Below are 21,242 nucleotides of genomic sequence, written 5' to 3' on the forward strand. Positions count from 1 at the left end.
ATCTAACGTGCTAATACAGCAGTTGTATAATGAGAGGTGACTCATCTGAGTTATATCAAAATAATGAAAGAGAAGACTGTGGTCAAGTAGATAAATTAATTTATTTAAAAAGTGTGACTGCTGGGAGCAACAGATTCTGGAGCAAGGGACACCAGCCCTCGCGGCCAAAAAACGGACCGGCCCACCGGGAATTCTCCCGGTCCTCCCGATTAGCCAATCCGGGCCTGCCAGGAGCCATGTTTTTTTGCAGTTTTTGATTTCACAAATCCACCAGAGGTTGCTGTGTACGCTTCTTAGATCTTAAATTTCTCTCGCGAGTGCCACTCACACTTGCTGTTCTCACGTAAACCCACCAGAGGCTGATGTCGACTGACTGACCGACCAACTGACCAATCCCCCCAGCTTCCTTCTTTCCTAAACCAAACTAACAACATTTTGAAAAGGAATCCTGAAAAAGAAAAGCCTGCTGATTTGTACCATGTTTTCAAATTTTACCACATCCTCACCTTGTTATTTACTTGTTTATTTTAATTTTTGGCTTTTGTTTTTGTCTTACCTGCTTTTTGGAACTGTTCTTTGGACTCGAACTCCGTCATCGTGGTCAACTCCTCTCTGTGTCTAAAGTTTGCCAACATACGCTCTGTGCCACTGGTAATAGCGGGGAAGCCATCTATACGGAGGTAAGCGCGAAAAGCAACGGCATCATACCGCTCTGTAGCGTTCATTATAACATACCTCTGGCTACATAATTCATGATCTTCAGAAATGTATGTAGGGCTACGATTTCAGAATGAGCCTATGTTGACAACATTCACAGCAGCATTAATTTATTCATAGGCTTAAGCCTGATTTATACTTCTGTGTCAAGCGCACGCATATGGTCCAGCACAGTCTTCGTGTGGTCACATACCCCTCGCCGTGGCTGACAGCAAAACTGATGAGCACCTCTCAAAAAATGTAACTACACGTTGCAACGACGCATGGCGTAAGCTCTGTGATTGGTTGGCTTGGTAGTGTTGATGAGTGTAGGTGGGCATGGTTTCCACTACATTCATTCTTCCGTGGCGGGGCACCACGCCAAAATTCATCCCGCCACGGCTACATTACAGCTTCACATTTAAAACATTTTATTTTTTTAAATAGCGGATAATAATCGCACCAAAATGTATTAAAGAGTAAGTGAATTATAACAGCGCGAACTTTTCTGTAACCGTAGTAGTGCTGTCCATCATTTGTTTAACCCTTTAAGGTTACATGCTGACTGACTGACTGACTGACTGACTGACAGGTGCGTGATGCGTGAGGCCAGCAAACACAACGTATAGCAGTTTCACTTAACTTCAGGATTAATATCGCTCTGTAGGTTTATTTGGGAGACATTCATAAATATTCCTAGCAAATTTAATAAGTGCTGGGGAGATACTCGTTACATAAACGCACTAAATCGCACTTCAGCAGCATTTATTTGAGAGCGCACAAGATTTGTGCCCTCATGAAGCATCTCATATTTGAGGGGGCGTGCAAAAAGTTTTGTGCACGAGCAGAGGAAATCAGCGCGCAAGCAAAGAGATCCGCATGCTGTAGGCTATTACATAAATGCGACTTCGACTTCTAATACTGCGCTCACAACATTTGTCATTAAAATAACGCCACAGGTAGATCTGTGTAAAAAAAAAGGCCTGCCGTCACAGCTGGAAAAAATCCTAGAGGAAACACTGGGTGGGGGTGAGCGAACTATGCAACTGCCACACAAGGGGGCGTATTCCGACAGTCGTGTCCAAATGTTGTGTGCAGTGGAAAGGTGGCTTATGTGTGGAAAGCACTGCTTATGATTAAAATTGTTGCACGTCCCACGGTTCCCTTCTTAAAATTTTAGCTACTTGTACATTAAGGTAAAGTTCAGACAAAACACCAGTAAAGAAACACGACACAGAGGAACATAAAAACCTCACTGCCAACTAGCGTCTTAGTAGTATTATTTCAGAGCAACACAAACAGCATGCAGAAGACCAAACGCACCTCAATGCGCAAGGCATGCACCATGGGTCATGGTGATCACTCGACACAAAAGTATAAAGCAGTAATTAGTCCCTTATTTATCAATGGTCACCAGAGCGGAATGAACGGCCAACTATTTCAGCATGTTTTACATGCCCTTCCAGCTGCAACCCAGTACTGGAAAACACCCATACACTAACACATTTACACACTATGGCCAATTTAGTTTATTCAATTCACTTATTGTACATGTCTTTGAACTATGGGGAAAACTGGAACACCCGGAGGAAACCCATGCGAACACAGGGAGAACAAGCAAACTCCACACAGAAACACCAAATAGTTCAGCCGGGACTCAAACCAGCAACCTTCTTGCTTTGAGGCAACAGTGCTAACCACTGAGCCCACGTGATGCCCCACAACAGCACTTTTCTAACAAAAACGATGATAATGCAATAATTTGCAAAATAGTTTTTTGTAGAAATGCAGTTCTTTTGAACTTCACTAATCAAAGAGTCTTGAACAAAAATGTATCATAGTTTCCCTAAATTAATTAGCAGCACAACTGTTCTTTTTATGTCTTGTATGAATCTTGAATACAGCATTTTGGGTGCAAAATTAATTTCAGTTTTACAAGCCTGAAAAATAACAAGATTTTGTTTTTTTACTTCTAATTGGTGAACTCTATTCTATTGTGTCTTCCAATTGTTAATAAACCAATATTAATAAATCTCAAAATAAACACAAAGCTTCACAGTTCAGAGGCGAAAAAAACAATGTGAATCATAAAAATGTGAGGAAAAGCACTGAACAGAGATGCTGAAAGGAGAAAGAAAGAGCTGAGCACAGAACAGAAGCAGTGGGGGAGTAATTATTTAGCCATCTCCTGCAAGGAACTTTTTTTTTTTACAATGGCAGAAAAATACCCCATAATCAGACATACTCAAGCAAGGACATTTCCACCAGTGTGCACTGTTCAAAAAACAAGCTGGGATATATAAATCTGTCACTAAAGACAAATGGCACCCGTGCGCTCCAGACAGGGTGTGGCGCCACTGCACCCAAAATGGCAAATGAAAATGCAGAAATGAGTAGAACAGGATGCTCTCTGGAAACGAGAAGCAAGTCGGCAAACAACCTTGTTATAAATTCCTGACTACAACTCTTTTTTTTTAGAGGAAAAGGATGCCACGTACTGTGGCTGTAACCAGCTTTTCCCAAAATCCCAAATCCAATATGAGAGCGGAAGAAAACACAGGTCTGTGGGATCTCCCTCTGGGAAAAAGGTTATCTAGATAAATGTTGATTTAGGATTGTGACTGTCAAGTGTCAAGAAATCAATACCAGCTATAGGCAAATTTAATTCAGCAGGCTTACTCAATGAATCCAAATGCAATTGAAATCCACTGCTGGAATTCTTGGATTTTCTTAAACGAACAATGTGCTGATTTGAATTCAATCAGGAGAGATGGCCAAGATTAAACGCTGTTAACCCCTGAGGCGGGAACAATTTGAGCAGAGAGTATCAGGGGAAGGAACACAGAGAAGTGTTTTCTAACACTCACAAAGCCAAAGCGAAGAGCCTCATTTCTATTCAAAAGCAGGTATTAAGCAAATCAATTTCAAACAGGCAAACTAATTTAGAGATAATTATTGTGTTTGTGGACCCCGAGTATTTAGTGAAATGGGGAGGTGCGATGCTTCATACATACATATGATTTTCCTACCAACTGGGTGACTAGCTGTATTAAAAATGCTTTGATTAAGTAATCTGGTTTTGGTTATACCTTTGCGTTCTACAAAACTACAAAACAAAAAAAAACTACTCATTGGATTTACTAAATTTATGTAGACTAATTAAGTTGAACATTACTAAATTTAATTTGTTTGAATCCAGCCCATATCAGTTGTTTACGATGCTCATAATAACTAATTGACTGTTAACTGAAAGGGTGCATTTTTAACCAATTAATTGTATTAGTTAAACAATTAAAAAATATACTTTTTTTTTTGGCTGCATAAATGTGCAATGCATATTTTTTAACTTGCAGGACGGTAACACATGCCTACAGACCTATTTTGCCAAAGAAGCATAATGAAAGAAGGATATTTCTGGTCACAGTTTGACATAGATGAGTTGATACCAAACCAGCGCTGATGTTGATGCCTCTCTCTTGGATCTGCGTCAGAAACACCTCTGTTTATTTGCACAATTGGAGAAAGAAGGCAAAAAAAAATGTATGTTCTGTATTAGGCATGTGCCGGTATAAGTTTCTGATGGTATGATAACCTTCAGAGTTTATACACATTTTTACTACTAAAATTCTATGACTTTTCAATGACTTTTCCAAAACGTTTTCAAAATGTTCACGATCTCATTGCGTGCTTCATGAAATGTCTATGTACATGTGGTAAATAAGAAAACATGCACGTTCAAATTCATTACAGCACATCAAAAAATGACAATCCATGTAGATAATATTTATTTTTATATCTGTAAAATAATTTTAAGAAAGTATCTTGCTGTCTGTGTGAAAATTGTATAAATGTTGGCCTGTGTTTTCACAAGACTTAAGATTAGTACAAAATAGCCTTTAGCATCCACAGTATCTTACCTCTGCAGTTAGAGATTGTTTCTGGACACGACACTCAAAATGCATCTTAAATTACGGTGAAAGCGAGTATAAGTCAAGTTCATCTAAAAAAAATTCAAGTACACAGATAATTGTTAACAAATTTTCTTGACTTTTGCAAAACATTTTGGTTTTATTTGTCTTTCCAAAACATTTACAGGCCTGGAAAATGCCTTTTCGAAATTTCATGACTTTTCCAGGTTTTCCAGGATTGTATGAACCCTGAACCTTATTTAAAAATATCACGGTTTCACGCACGGTATCACGGTCTTGTGTTTACTGCTGTAAAATAATTTCTTTTAAATGTCTTATGAAAAAACAACAACTTTTTCCCCCATTTTACACAATATAATCTTTGTTAGCTTCAAAAACACAGTTTTCCATACAGCACTTAAAAAAAAAATAAATCTTTAAAAAAACCCTGAACATATACCTTAGAAATAGCATAACGGTATTGCAGTTTTAATACCTTGATTTTCCAAACTGTGGTAAACCTTGAAACTGGTTATTGTGTCATGTCTATTCTGTATGCTGTTGTTCGCATGTTAAAATAAATCAGGACTTTAAAATGCAATATTTATTGTCTCAGACACAAAATAGACACATCAATTAATCTTTTAAAAATTAAATAAGAATTTATTATTAATCCTACCAGTCAACCGTTAATATTCCGTTCATGAACAGTGGTTGTCGGTTGACAAAATTAACCGAAATGAGCATCCTGATTGTAGATTATGTTATATTATGGTATAATATTAAAACAGATTACAAAAGTCACTGATTTGATATCCATCAGTAGCCTAGCTGTCTTAATATACTAAATGCAGTGAAAGGGTCACAAAGCTCACTGAAGTTTAGAGTGAATTCTCAGGGAAAACTGACTCCATTTTAAAGCACTGCTTAAAAACACAGTAGCACGTCTGGTCTTCAATCAGGCAAGAAGAACCCACGTCACACCCACCCTGGCCTCATTCCACAGGCTCCCAGCTCTGGCCAGAATCAAATTTAAAGTTTTGCTACAAGCTTTCAGGACTACCACCAGAAAAGCTCTTCCCTGTCTAATTCATTACTACAAGCGTATGCTCCCTCTCAGAAGCTGAGGTTGCTAAATGAGTGACACTTGAGAAAACCCTCTCTGACCTCCCTGTTGGAATGAGCCACCAACCTTCACCAAAATGGCTTAGACAAGTGGTTCTCAAACGCAGTCCTGGAGGGCCGGTGTGTGCAAGGTTTAGTTCCAACCCTAATCAGACACACCTGGGCAAGCTAATCAAGCTTTTATTAGGCTTTCTAGAAACATCCTTGCAGGTGTTTTGAGGCAGGTTGGAGCTAAAATCTGCTCATGAAACAACTCTGAAACCAAAACACTCACTCAGAGGTTTGTTTATGTGAATTGTGGGGACATTCCATAAGTTTCAATTACTGTATAATGTGTATTTTCTGGATGCCAACACAACACCGAACCCCCATAACAGAAAACTGTGTGCAGTTTTACTTTCAACCCATGCTCATTACGGGTCTGTACCCAGGTCTACATTTATGGGTACAGGTACGTCTGCTTGCAGTTTGTTTTTGCAAATCCACCAGAGGGCGCCGTGTATGCTTTTGATGATCTCAAATTTCTCTCGCATTTCTCTTCTTGCATAAATCAACCAGAGTGCGCAATATACACTTTAGCCAACCAGTCCAGCTTGCTGTCAACTGACTGACTGACCCACCCACCCTCATCCCTAAACCCAATCAAAAGTGTTTTCAAAAGCAATCTAGAAAATAAAAAGATGTTGCGGCCATGTGATTTCACCACATTTTTAGCCTGTTTGTTTATTAATTTTTGCTTCTGTTCTACCTGCTTTCTGGAACCGTTCTTCACTGGATTCGAACAACTCGATCAGTTCAGCTCTGCGTCCCAAGTACATCATAGATGATACTAGGCATACTGATAACACCAGAAATGCTGTCTATGCAGAGGTAAGTGGTCAGCTAATAGCACTTAAAGGAAGAGAAGCCATCAGCAGCGTCATACCACGCTGCACTGTTAAATTTTAAGACAAAATGCAGCCATAAATACCTCTGGCTACATAATTCGTGCTCTACAGAAATGTAGGCAGGGGTACATATCCACAATGAGCCCATGTTGTTTACTTTCTGAGAAAAAAAACTTATACTCTATTATTTACAAATTCTTATTTGAGATTATATTATAATCACACACACAAACACACTTGTACAGCTATTTTCCTATAGACTTAATGACTTTTATACCTAACAGAACTATACTACCCAAATTCAATCCCGAAACCCAATCAGGGTTCAACGCTAAGGATTTTTTTCTACTGGCCCGATAGGACCAGTGGTTCAGATTTTTACTTGCCCTGTCAATATTGCCACTGGCCCCACCAAAAAAAAGTTAATAGCTATTTCTTAGCCACAAATAAAAAAAAAGGTCAAAATGTTTGTAAATCTACATATTTAATATATAAAATATACTATAAAACTATAAAATATTTAAAAAAGTGTTTTGCAAACAAAAACAAAGGATGACTGACCTGCCAAATTAACGGCAAACTGTACAAAACATCACTTCATTTTTTTTTTTGTCGTGGTGTACCCTCGTAAATGTCTGCTTCCAAGACGTTAGAGACAAATAGTCACAGGCATATGAAACTTTAATGACAGGGCATTTGTGGCCCGATCGGGCCAGTAAGGATCCTGTCAACTGTCCCGAGCATCTCACACGCTGGCCCCGGGCCATCAGGCAGTCCTTATTGTTGAGCCCTGCCCAATGCGTACCACAATCCCCCAAAACCAAAGTATATTTCATTCTGTGTGATTTATGAGCTATTTACCTCATGATGACCAAAAAATATGCCTCCACGCAGTCAAAATTGACTGGTATTGCTAAACTTTTGGGGACATTTGGTCCTCACACAATGTAAGGAATACAAGATAAACACCAAAACATTTCAAATTCTTCTCCTCTGTAGCTCGTTTCATATATTTATTCCTAATAAACCTGACATTGTGTTCATCCACCATTGTTGGTCCTTGAATAAATTCCTTTGTTCTTTTCTTGTAAGTCACATTGGATAAAGACATCAGCCAAATGTATAATGTATGCATAATTAAAGATATATTTATAATTGCTAAAAATACATTAAAGAAAAAATCTAGATAATCGAATTGACCTCAATAATCCTACATTTGCCATCTGTGAGAAACAGTGAAAGATGGTGACGTCATCCACGCTTGCAACAAACAATGCCCGCTGTGGCATGCGAGTTCAGAGCAATGAGGAGTCCTACTGGTCGGCTAAGAGAGTGCATTCAGTGGGCTAATGAATATTCATTCCCACCCCACTCCGTTCTGACTCACTCACCCAGAACGGCTCTATCTGTACTGTGAATTATGGAAATAATGATACAACAGAGAAGAATGAGAGACATTCATCTCCTTTTATTGCAGATCGCCGGTACAGAGAGAGGCAGACATGTAATAGAACGAGTGAAGATGGGCGATAGGGAGAGAGCAAGACAGATGGCTTGACGGAAATCTTTCCTTTCTGACAGTTCTCTTTGGAGAAAGGTGCAGTCAAGTAGCAGCACAAACAAATAAGATGAAACAGACTGGGGGGAAAAAAGCACCAACAGGTGACAGCAGATTTTTATTAACTATTTACTTGTTAATAAAACCCTGATCTATTTGTGCTGTATTTAAGAAATCATTTTTGGACTGGCATTAAAATGCATGTATTCCTTTTCAAGTCTACAATTTAGCTCCTGCCAGAAAGCAAATGATGATGCTTCTTGATAAGGACATCGCTCAGTGAAGGCATCCCGAGTTTCCAGCCGATTTGGGTTGCTGTATTATTCATGGGAAATAAATTCCAAATGCACATGACAAGTCAAACCTCTGCTCTGAATGTAGAAACTGTACGTTACTACAGTCTGTGGGGAATTAAATGAACTGCGCTCGCTGATAACACAGTAAAGAATGTGCTGTATGTCACAATCTTGAAAGCCAGTTTTGAATGCTAGGTAGCTGAAGCACTTCATGCAGGGTAGTTTAACACTTCTAAGGTATTTTAACTGTTAAATAAATTCACCCCCAGTGACCTGTTACATTTATAACAGAAGTGGAAATGCTTTCAGATCCGATAATTGTGCAGCTAATGGTGGATGGCTCAAAAAGTTCCAGCACACAGACAAACAAACACATAGTGCTTAAGTGCTCTCGCTTTTTTTCATTCAATCTTTCACATTGACTCCCTTGAGTCACACGGAGAACGGCAGACTTGATATTTCAAGTTCCACCGCTGATGCTATCAATCGCTCATCGACCTCCTGCAGAACTTCAGAAGGTATCGTCTCTAGCTGCAAGACAGATTCTCTTCTCCTCCTGTCAGTTCGGCGAAAAACGAACTTCTCCCATCAACCATTTTAAGAACTGAAAGTTTCAGAAAGTGCTTTGGGCTGAACAAAACAGACGAATCCTCTGAAGTTTAGGAGAAGTGCTGTTTGAAACTGATGGATAATTAGTCTTAAAAATTAATGTCTTCTTTGTGTACACCTCATGATCTTATATCAACAAATGCTGGTGAAATCAGCTGTGAGCTTTGTCGAAAGCCTTGCAGACATGAAAAGCAAAAAGCTTCGGGTCACGGCACCAGATCAAAGCAAACGTTCTCACAGATCCTGCAACAAACAGTGCGATCCTGTATTCTCCTGTATTACCAGGAGGGATCAGATGTTCAGAGAGAATGCAGAGGGCTAACGGCCCTGTTACAGAGTACATGCTTCAGAAACAGAGACATGGAGCATAACAAAATACAACTGAAGGATGGAATATTACCTCCCATAGATCATTGCTAAATTTAAACAATTGACTTATTTTTATGTAAATACACTTGCTCTTTTATAAACACACTTAGTCTAGAGAATCATCTGAATTAGGGTTGGGCTGATAGATGATTCCATTATCCATCGCCGATGGCCAACAGACAACACGATGCTGAGCCAGCATCGCCGATCCGCCTCCCCGCCCCCGTCGCAAACCCGCTCTCGAAAAATACACACTTAGGCCCCGTTTACACTGATACTTCTTAGTATTGAAATGGCATTTTAGGACGAAAATTATCCACATCCACACCGTGTTTAACCTAGCATTTCTGAACAGCCCTCCGTCCGCTAAAATCGCACATCACGTAACCACACACACACAGCCTTACACACTGTCATGCACTCGCCTGAGCTCCAGAAGAGCAGTGGACGTCGGACAGTTTATCAAGTATGTACTGCTGGATCGGGTCTCATATAGTTGCTAAACGTAATATGTAAATAATCTTGTCTCTTTCTAATGACTCTTCTGTCTTTTGAATCCATCAGGTAAAGTAACAGCATCAGTACACTGCTTCAATTTTTCAATCCATCAGAGGCTGCTTTCGACTGACCTACTCACTCCCTTCCCTAAACCCAACCGACAGTGTTTTTAAAAGCAATCCAGAAAAACAAAAGCCCTCACAGCCGCCTGTTTTTCAGATTTTACCGTTTTCAGATCTTACCACATTCTCACCCTGTTATTTACTTGTTTATTTTTTGCCTTTTTTTCTTTACTTTACCTGATTTCTGGAACCATTCTTCACCAGACTCAAACCCTGTCGTGGTGGTCAACTCCTCTCTGCGTTTCAAGTCTGCCGATGTACGCGGTGAGCTACTGGGCAAATTGGTAACAGCGGAAAAAACGTCTACAAGGAGGTACGCGGTCAGCTGGTTAGTGCGAAAAGAAACAGAAGCCGTCGGTGACGTCATACCGCATTGTAGCATTCATAAATTTAAAGACGAAATGCAGCCATAAGCAGGGCCACATGGAATCTTTTGACCTATTGAGTCTATTTATTTAATAGTGTATATGTGTGTAAATTTATATTTATTCAATTTTTAAAATTAATTTCAGTAAAATTACTGACTAATATGAAAGTGTTTGTTTGATTTAATAACAATACACATTGTAAAGTAACATTTTCTGTCTTCTAGTAGATATACAGTTGAATTCAGAATTATTAGCCCCCCTGTATAATTAGCGCCCCTATTTATTTTTCCCCAATTCTGTTTAATGGAGGGAAGATTGTTTAAGCATATTTCTAAGCATAATAGTTTTAAAAACTTATTTCTAATAACTGATTTATTTTATCTTTGTCATTATGACAGTAAATAATATTTTACTTGATATTTTTCAAGACACTTATACAGCTTAAAGTGACATTAAAAGGCTTAACTAGGTTAATAAGGTGAACTAATCAGGTTAGGGGTAATTAGGCAAGTTATTGTATAATGATGGTTTGTTCTGTAGACTAATCGAAAAAAAAATTTGCTTAAAGGGAGTAATAATTTTGTCCCAAAAATGGTTTTTAAAAAATTAATAACTGCTTTTAATCTAGCTGCAATAAAACAAATAAGACTTTATCCAGAAGAAAAAATATTATCAGACATATTGTAAAATCTCATTGCTCTGTTAAACATAATTTGGGAAATATTTAAAAAAAAAACTAAATAAAAATCAAAAGGGGGCTAATAATTCTGACTTCAACTGTATATACACTGTCAAAAAAATGGTTCAATGTTGTTCCAAAGAAGGTACAAACCCTTGTCACTAGGGCAGTACCTTTTTCTGGGACAGAATTGTACTACGAAACAAATTTGTACCATTGCAGTTTGTACTTTTAAGGACATGATTTGTACCATGGGAAACCAAAAAGTACCTTTGGTTTTTAAAACCTACAGACACAAAATTGTACCATCTGATCCTTGAAGGTACCACCACAGTGACGAGACACTTTTTTTTACCTTAACAGTGTCAAACATGCTTACCAACCATTTATTTAAAATGCCTTAAATGTTTAGTTTACAATACCAATAGTTTTATGTTTTCCCAGTTGTTTTGTATTATAGAACTTGATAATTAATGTTTATGAGTTTCTTTAAACATATACTTTTAAATGATTGTTGTTTTAAAATGGAAGTTATTCATAAAATCACTTTTCCTTTCAAGTCATATTTATTTTCATAGATATTGTAATAAAGACAAAGTTGTCTTTTACCTTTTTATGAGAACAATTGTGTTCCTTCATTTTTAAGTTGTACCATAAAAGGTAAAGAACAGTATCATAAGATGCCCTTTTTGTACCATAGAAGGTTTACTTTTTACAAAGGTACAAAACTGTTCCTTAAGGAACATTATTTGTACCACCGTGTACCTTTTTTTCTGAGTGTAATAAGATAGACTTGCTTTTTTTTTTAACAAATTAGTGATTAAAATGGATTTGCATTTTAAACATTAAATAAAAGTTAAAAAGCTATTATTTTTATTACATATATAAAGTTTTTAGTAACAATATTCCTAAAAGAATTCAGCATAAATCCACAGATTTTTTTTTACATAATTCTCCACAGACACAGCAAAAAATGTCCTCAGATTCTGATGTCTGGCCCTGGCCATAAGTAATAATTCTATATATTTCACACTCTCCAGAAATGTATACAGGGGTATGTTTCCACGTTGAAGCTGCTGGTGTAGTAAAAACAAACAAAAACAATTAAAATAAAGAGCAAAGGCATGCAAACGTGTTTTGTTTGGATAGTCTGTGTGTGTTTGTTTCTATCTGATTGCAAAACTCTTAGGTCTCTTTGGTAAATTCATGCTCTAAACTATCTTGACAAACCTCTGATTGCATTTCAACGCCCATGCTGTCATGTAGACGTGACTTTTCAGAGATTGTCTCATCTCGGCTCCATCTTTGAGTGGATGTGTTTGTGTATGTGTGTGTGTTTCGCTGCAAAGCTGTTCCATCAATATGCATTTCTTTCTTGGTGCTCTAAAAGCCTCGAGGAGGGTGTCCAACTTTTTCTAGCTCTCCAGCCATCTTAGAGTAATGATTTCTGAAAAGTTGGCAGACGGAAGAGCCTTTGGAAGTATTTTGGCAGCAGGTAGATAGAAAGGGAGAAGAGGAAAGAAACAGACAGCCAGGCCAGTGAGAGTTCTTCATTAAAGATCTGTATATGTGAATGATGATGGGGATTTAGAGCAGAAGTATGTGCATCTGGGGACTTCTGATTAACTCAGTTGAGGGGGAGTCAATGTGGGGACAGGACAAAGCCCTTATAGCCCTGCTTTATATTAGTTGGCCTTACCTACTATGTACTTGCTTCAAAAAATAAATACAATGTAGCCTACTTTGTTCATAATGTATTTCAGATAACTTCAGGTGCTTTTGAATGATTTATGGGTGAGGTTAGGTGAGGTTTGGTGGTCAGGTTTAGTGGTATGGTTTGGTTTGTAAGGAATGGTCAACAGTGTGATTAAAATGTAATTACATGGGGGGTAATTAAAAAAATAAATAAATGCAATTTAAAAACAAGTATTTACACAATAAGTACATTGTAACATACTATTAATTTCAATCCAAGCTCAATCTGAAAAGGTACCCCTTTATACATTTCTGGAGAGCGGCAAATATGTCCCAGGAAGTTTGGAATTATGTAGCCGGAGGTACGTATGGCTGCATTTTTTTTTTTAGACGAATGCTACGGGGCAGTATGACGCTGTTCCTTTTCGCGCTTACTGACTGACCGCGTACCTCCGTGTGTAAGGTTTTCCCGCAGCATCCAGTTTGTTCAGTTAGCTCGTTTTGTACGTCGGCGGACTTGAGATGCAGAGAGGAGCTGACCATGAAGACGACGGTGACCGGGTTCGAGTCCGGGGAAGAGCGGTTCCAGAAATCAGGTAAGACAAAACAGAATCCAAAAAATAAAGTGAACAAGTTCATAACAGGGTTAGAATGTTGTAAAATCTGAAAACGTGGTAAAAATCAGACAAGGCTTTTCTGGATGGCTTTTGTAAATTGTTGGTTGGGTTGAAGGAAGTAAGCGGGTGGGCGGATCAATTGGTAAAATTGGTTGGGTTAAGGGAAGGAGGAGGGTGGGTCAGCCAATAGGCCGGTCACCCAGTCAATCATTCAGTCAGTCAGACAGAGGGTCGTTTGACAGTGGCCTCCGGTGGGTTTACGAGAACAGCGCGGGTGCGAACGACACTTGCGAGGGACATTCGAGATCCGAAAAAGTGCACACAGCAGCTTCTCGTGGATTCCCCTGAAAACAAATACTGCAAAAATACATACTTCCCGGGACGTATTTCACGGTCTCCAGAAACGTACACGGGACTATGTTTTCAGAATGAGCCTGGGTTGTTTTTCTGCAGTTTTTGTTTTTTGCGAATCCACCAGAAGTCGCTTCTAATACTTCATTACCTGCTACTTGTTTGTGTTCTTGCCGCTTGGTCTATATGGAGATAAGTGGTCAGCTGGTAAGTGTGAAAAAGAACAGCATCGTTCCACCCCGTAGCATACATTTTAAAGACAAAATGCAGCCATACGTACTTCTGGCTACATAATTCTCAATCTCCAAAAATATATATAGGGCTACATTTTCTATGTTGACTAATTTCGGTGCAAGTACATATTAGTTAAGGCCTCTTATATAAAGTGAAACCACATTTATTTAATCACATGCAATAATGCCTGTCTATATTATGTGTCATAAAAAATATAAATGATAAAAGAATAACTATTCCCACTTATTAAAGTAAAAATGAACTTGATAGTACAAAACATTTCTTGCTTGTAAAAGAGAAATGTGGGGAAAAGGCAATAGTTTATAAAGCAAACATTAGTATTGCCCTATCAACCTCCACGGCAAACTCATTTGGTGTTGCTTTGACAAACTGTGGTCAAATTATTTTCCATGTTAATGAACAAATGCTAATCTCCAATATAACTTGCAAACAATATTTTTTCAAAGAGGCCCAAAAGGCACATTTTATTAAAAAAAAATTATATTTCTAATTTCTAAATTAAGATCTGATGGAATCAGATAGGTTAAAATTATTTTATTGGATAACATCAGTTCACAGTGGGTGTTTCAACCACTTCTTAATGTTTGAACTATTTGAAAATCGGTCCACATCACATTAACATTTCCTACAGTCTTTTAGCACCAAATCACAACTCCCTTTTTCAGCCTTAGATGTACTGGTGCATTCAGCCAAACATTAAAAATCAACACGGGAGGACAGACACATAAGGGAGGCTTAACAGAAGTTTACAACATCTATAGATCCCCCAAAGCTAATGACCATCTCTGTGTGCCAAGTCTGAAAGAACCGTCTTTTAAACAAACAGAAGACAATGATATCGAGGCACTGTGGCAAATGCAATCAGCCCACAATAAACCGGCCACCATTTTCCCCACCAGCATCTATGAGTGCAGAGGGGCCTTGGAGAGTGGTGCTCAGCGATGGGAGCAATCACGATTGTTTTTGTGTGCAGACGCAAAGAGGTGGGGAGAGATGGGTGAAATGCGTCACTGAAGTGTGCTGATCAGCTGCCTGCTAAGCCATTATTCACACACGCACGCACACAAACATAACCAAAGCACAACATTAGAACAACACCAACTGCAGTCAGGACAAAGAAAGCTGCTCAAATCCAAAATTAAACCCTCACAAATGCTAGAATTCTGTTCCGAATGCAAATCCCCAGCCCTCCTCTTCTTTTCTGAAACAATGGTTTCGGCGTTCAGCACCACAGTCTTTGGTTTAACCCAACGAGCAAGTGGAATACTTTAAGGGTACTAGAAATATAATCAAATGCTTTTTGGGGACAGGAAGTGGAGTGGCAGATGTATAGCTTGCAGGTCCTCAAAAGGCAGAAAATCAAAGATCAGTGAGTAAAAACCCTTCAAAGTGAGGTACTTTATGGTTTTTCTACGAACTGTTATTCACTTCAGATAAAAGGCTCTGCTAAGTGACTACTGACCTTTAAGACAAAAAAAGGTGTCTGTGGGTTCTAACGCTACAGCCACACACCACGCTGATGCAAAACCAAAGCATATGGCGTTACTCAGCTGCTAATTATTTCATCTTTTTTCCACTGAATTGGTTTAGCAGCTGTTCACAATTCTCAGGTTGAGGATTCATTTTCTTGAAATGCTCCCTAAACTCTTTGCCTTTAGTTGCAGTGATAAGAACCAGTTGTTCTTCGTTCCTCTCCTGAACGTCCATGTTCCTCAGGTATGCTCATTACAACAGTGGTGGAGAAAAGTGGCAGGTGTGTGGACAGCGGGAGGCCCTTGTAATGTCTAGTAGTCAGGAAGTTGGGAAAGTCAATCTGACACAGCCTGTTCAGCTTGTGTGTTATGCTGTGAATCAGCGTTTCTGGACTTGTGACAGCTATTAAATTGGTGCTGGAAATGACAGGGAACAGGTCCAAATGTATTTAAGTGAACTGTACAATTTCCTCCTCAGCAGGAATTCTTCTTTATGACCAGGACTTGGTGAGGTTTTTGAAAGCAGGCTTAGGAAACGCTGCATGCACACACTCTTTACCCGTTCGTTGACATTCACAGCCTCCAGCATGAGAGCGCGAGAGTCTCAGTCTTGCTGCCCCGGGTCTCCAGCACCTTTCTCCACCTCCTTACAGGAACAGCCTTTCGCTCCAAGGGAGGACAGCTCAAGAAACATGACATTTAAGCCCGCCTCTCGCTCCTTTTATCTTCATCTATCCATCCATTCTCGCCTGCAAACGGAGCAAAGACTTACCCGCAGGATTCCGGACAGGCAATCAAGTAATTATGGGCTTGGTAAATGTCTCACACGTCCTATCATTCTCCTGTGGAGAGTGACAGGAGCTTTCAGAAATAAATAAGGTGCTTTCTGTCATTTCAGATGGGTTATTTGGTGACCTGATGTCACTGCTTCAGGCTTTCACTGAGCCTCAGGGGCAACCAAGGACACTACAGAGTACAAATGTGCTTTATTTAGTGTCCCAACCAGGCATGATGCAACGTTTTAACATGGTCATAATCTCAGATAGATTTAATTGCCAGGAAACCGCCATCTCTTCTTGCAGTATTTTGCTCTGGGTCTCTTATCATGGTCACCTACCCTGCCAATTTTCAGCCCATCTATCCACCAACTGTTCGGTTTATACATGTGTAGCTTAACTTTCATATCATCTCAGAGCTTCAGAGCTCTCCCTGAATCATTTTCTCGCTTTCAACCATTCTCTTCAGTATTTTCCTCTTGCCGTTTTCAGTCTCGCTACTTTTCATCTCAGTTTCGCTTTCTGCTTCTCTCTCTAAAGAAACGTATTTTTGAAGCAATATCATTTTAGCATTGTAGGATTTCTGGTGGATCGCTGTGAGAAAGCTCCACGCCAAGACACGGCCGTGGCGGCGGCTCAGATTAACGTACCACGCCTCTTTACCCAGAGACCCGCACCGCAAAGCTCTCAGCTCAAGTCACATTCTCTGAACAGAAAAAAATAACATCAAATGGAGAGGAGAGAGAGGGAGACGAGAAAAAGCACCATATGGCATCAAAAATTCAACTCAGAACACAGGGATCCTTCAAGGACTCTCACAATCTGTCTGAGAGTCTGAAATGAATAATGAAAAATCAATCTGCCGTGCTGGGTGTGAAAGTGTCCCGTGTTTGATTGACAGGTCAGTGTTCAGGCATAAATCGATAGAGATGCAGCGAGAGCTTGTTCATTATGCCACACTAATGAACGCCTGAAATTCTCTGCAAACACAAAACATGCACGTACACACATGACAGTTTACCACAACACAAGCTTTTCAACAGGGAGGGAGTGGATAAGTTCTCTGGTGGTTTAAATGCAACTTTACAAGTGCTAAAACCTTGCTGTGTGTACAGCGTTAGACAAACAGGGACATTTTGCTGGTCCGATTGTTTCTGTTGTCCTCATTTGTAAGTCGCTTTGAATAAAAGTGTCTGCTAAATGATTCAACTGCAATATGATGTAATGTGTGCAGTTGCTGACGGGATATCTGACATGGCTCTACACTAGCTATGCGGGATAAGATCACAGTCTCAATTTCACCACACATGATTCTAATTCAGCATTTCTACGATTTAGCCATTAATATCTTCAAGTTCAGGAGAGAAGCATAAAGGTGGTCGCAAAAGTCTTTACATTGTTCTGTATATGTTGCTCAACAACGTCGACATGGTCAGATTCCAAATGGCATTCAAAGAGTCATCATACTGTATTTATAAAGTATAAAATTTGGTATTAAATTTGTTTTATGAAATGACGTATTCGCGGCCACAAAATCACATGTGAAATCCAGATTTCACCATTTTCAGATTCGAAAAGGTCTCATATATTCAAAAATATGTTTTTTACAAACATCTTTTGTCGCATGTTAGCAGACTACTGTAATCCAACAGCTTGGATCCACATGCGAGCTGTGCTCTCATCTCGGGGAAATGGAAACAAAACATTTGTTGCGGCACTTTTATAAACGCAACACCGACCACCCATGTCTCCAAACAAATCTTTGACTACTTGTTTGAATTGCGCTTGGCAACACAACGTGGCGTCTCTCTGAACACTGTAACAGATAAAGAGTCTTCAAAGCTATATCATGCATATTAATAAAGTTGCATCTCATTCACAATAGAGCATGCTGGTTGGTTCGAACCAAGTCTTTCTCATGAATTAATAAACAGATGTGCTGAAAATTCAATAATTCAATTCAATAATAATTCAATAGTGCTGAAAATTCAATAATTCTTTGTACCAGCCGGTACAGACAGCCAATCTCCATTGGAATTTCACCATGACGTTGTTTCAAAAATGAAGAACGAATTTGCATAATTGACATGCGAATAAAGCAGTGTTTCCACCCATTGAGTCAAAAAGAATAAAATCGTCACTTCCCGATTAACTGGCACTAAATATCAACAGTAAAAATGAAATTTGCTGCGGTAGAAGAAGAAATCTTTTCTTTATTTAATAAATGACTTTCACCTCAGAAGACAATGTCAACACGCAATGAACGCCTTGTGGCGTTTAAAGGCATGAGACGTGGAGCACAGATGCTCTGGCGTTAGTTCTGGAGGTAATTAATAATATAATAACACTAATACTGAAACGTTTAAAGCATTTTAGAATAACCAAAACAACATTTCAGATGTTCTACAATGTGCTCAGCCTGCTGGTTTGTCCATTCACACACATTTTTGTCATCACATTATTTCTTACAACAAAATCACATGATCGTTTTTTAATGCGCATACTGGAATTTGTTCAGTAAAAATGTTTCTATTATATTTTATGCGCATCTTTTCTTATGGAATAAAAAGTTTATCTTACTCAGTTATGCGCATTTGTTCTTATGCGCATATCCAAAATAGGTGGATGGAAACGTACCTATGGACAGACTGCAAGCATATGTCTCAAACATAATAATTCAACTTCAGAATTATCAATAGTTGTGTTCTGGTCACTTTACTAAGCATTAACAACCAGGACGAATTCAAAGACTAGTCAAGTTCACCATTTCATGCTTTTTAACCCGCCTAATATTGTTATTATTTTTTTTTACCATATGTTTGAAAAAAAAAAAACTAACAATAATAACCTACTCATATTAACCTTTATTTAACATCTTTAGAATCATGAGAAAATCGAGAACTTTATTCTAAGCAAAAAATAATTGTGATTCTCATTTTAGACAGGATTGCACAGTCATACTCACATTTTTTGTTTAAAAATGATATGATGAACTACACTAGTGGCTACTATCCAAGAAGACTTGCATGACCTGGCTTTTATTGATTGAATGAGGGTCTTTTTAAACTTCACGCATTTTCTTTGTACAGTGAATCAATAGTCAATTGTAAAAGTCCTCTGAAACACATCTGACACAGTGCAACCTGACAACACATAAGACATCAGGAGTTCTTTTGAGACACATTCCAGACGCAGTTGGACTGCTGTAAATGCATCTGGTTGTCAAAGTCACATATGTAAATGTTTCTTCAATTTAAAAAATTTAAAATAAAGGTGTGAAAGCATGTTTTAGCTACTGGCACTCTTGCAACACACTCCTCTACAGATATGACCTGCTGGAGATGCACATCTCTCTTCAGCAGGCAGAAATTTAAATAAAACTCAAATGTTCGACATCAGATCTTGAAATTCAACACACCAATCATCACTCACCGGTAATGACACTCTCTCACCTGTTGAGCTCTTTGATCTTGAAATCAGCTGAATAAAAAATGCAGCATATATTTGTTGCTTTTGGTGATGTGAATTTGCATAAAGCGTGGGAATGGAAGATCAGATTTATATTCTTTCTTTTATAATCCTCTTTTGTGAAGACACATGCATGTGGTAAAGTGTAAATGTTTTAACGGCTGGAGAGGCATCCACTGCATAAAACATATGCCAGAATAGTTGTCCGTAGGCTTGGGCGGTAATACGGTAATATGGTATGTCTTAAAATAGCAACGTATCAGTTTCAATCCCGTTATACCGTCATGAAAAACAATGCACTTATAATGTATATAAAACAAGGATTGAATATTAAATATAATTTATTTAATGCCTAAAAATGCGTATGCGTGGTTGTCATCATGGGACAGTGTGTAGGGGAAAGAGAGAGGTGCGGAAAGATGGCGAGTCGCGCACCAAGTGACCTGGTCTTGAAAAAGAACACAACTTCTGCAGTTTGGCAGTATTTCAGGTTTTGACTGAACAAGAAGGAGGAGGCGGTAAATACGGACAAGGCAATTTGCAAATTGTGCAACAAAATGGTACAAAAAGAACAGTGTCCATTGCAAAACCAAATTTGGCAAAGGAAATGGATGAATGAATGAATCAATGAATGAATGGCTATCTGAACACAGAATATGCGTCTGCTTAAATAGGCCTTAAGTTGGACAGATGATAATAGAAATGACCAAATACACTGCTGACCTAATTGTACTCTGGCACTGTCATTTACGTAAAGGTTTGCCATGCTGCTGTATGATAAATCAATGTTATGGTATTAACATAGAAGATAATAGAATAGACCAAAATTGTCTCTAGTAGGGCTGGGCAATAAAATAAAAAATAATCTGTATTTTTTGACCGAACACCATTGATGAGCTTGCGCCTTGGAAGGAATGTCAATAAGATTGTCATTTTCAATGGAGGCATGCAATTTACATGATGCACACACTGGAACGACGCACACATGTGACGATGATAAAAAAGATGTGAGGATATCGCCAGAGTGGCTTTTTGGTTTCTTTTCTTGTGCATCCCAGCCACTAGCTCCCCATTTGAAAGAGCTTTTAGCATAGGGGGTAATTAGTCATCCAACTTTACAATTTGTAATGTTGCAGAATGTATTTGAATAATGATGGTTGGTTCCTTTGCTTGAAAGCTCAGATGTGATTATCATAATTTGTTTTGTTCACAGAGATTATTATTTGCACCTTACGGATGTTGATCTATCTTTACTATTGCACACACTTTGTAATTTAATTTAATTTAACACATTTTATTTATCAAGTTTAAGAGTGTTTTTCTCACTTATGTTGCTTTTATTATAAAGATAATAATAATGTTGGTAAATTAAAATAAAGTGGTAAAATTATTTTTTTTAAATAAATCCTAATATTCCTTGTTAAAAATATGTTAAAAATATTCAATAATTATTGTTGTCAAATGATATGAAACATGATATTGTGATTTTTTTA

The 21,242-nt window shown here is 38.4% G+C and overlaps 1 protein-coding gene and 1 long non-coding RNA gene across 3 annotated transcripts in view; one reads left to right on the forward strand and one right to left on the reverse strand.

Annotated features, from left to right (window-relative positions):
* furinb (furin (paired basic amino acid cleaving enzyme) b) overlaps window positions 1–21,242 on the reverse strand; it is a 161,119-nt gene that overhangs the window by 128,640 nt on the left and 11,237 nt on the right.
* Window positions 8,027–11,722, forward strand: LOC141380894 (uncharacterized). The gene is made up of 3 exons (XR_015526210.1): window positions 8,027–8,278; window positions 8,393–9,914; window positions 10,013–11,722. It is a non-coding gene; the product is annotated as an uncharacterized LOC141380894 (long non-coding RNA).

The sequence above is a fragment of the Danio rerio genome, chromosome 25 (genome assembly GCF_052040795.2).
Source record: "Danio rerio strain M-AB ecotype USA chromosome 25, GRCz13ab, whole genome shotgun sequence".
In the NCBI taxonomy this organism is placed as follows: domain Eukaryota; kingdom Metazoa; phylum Chordata; class Actinopteri; order Cypriniformes; family Danionidae; genus Danio; species Danio rerio.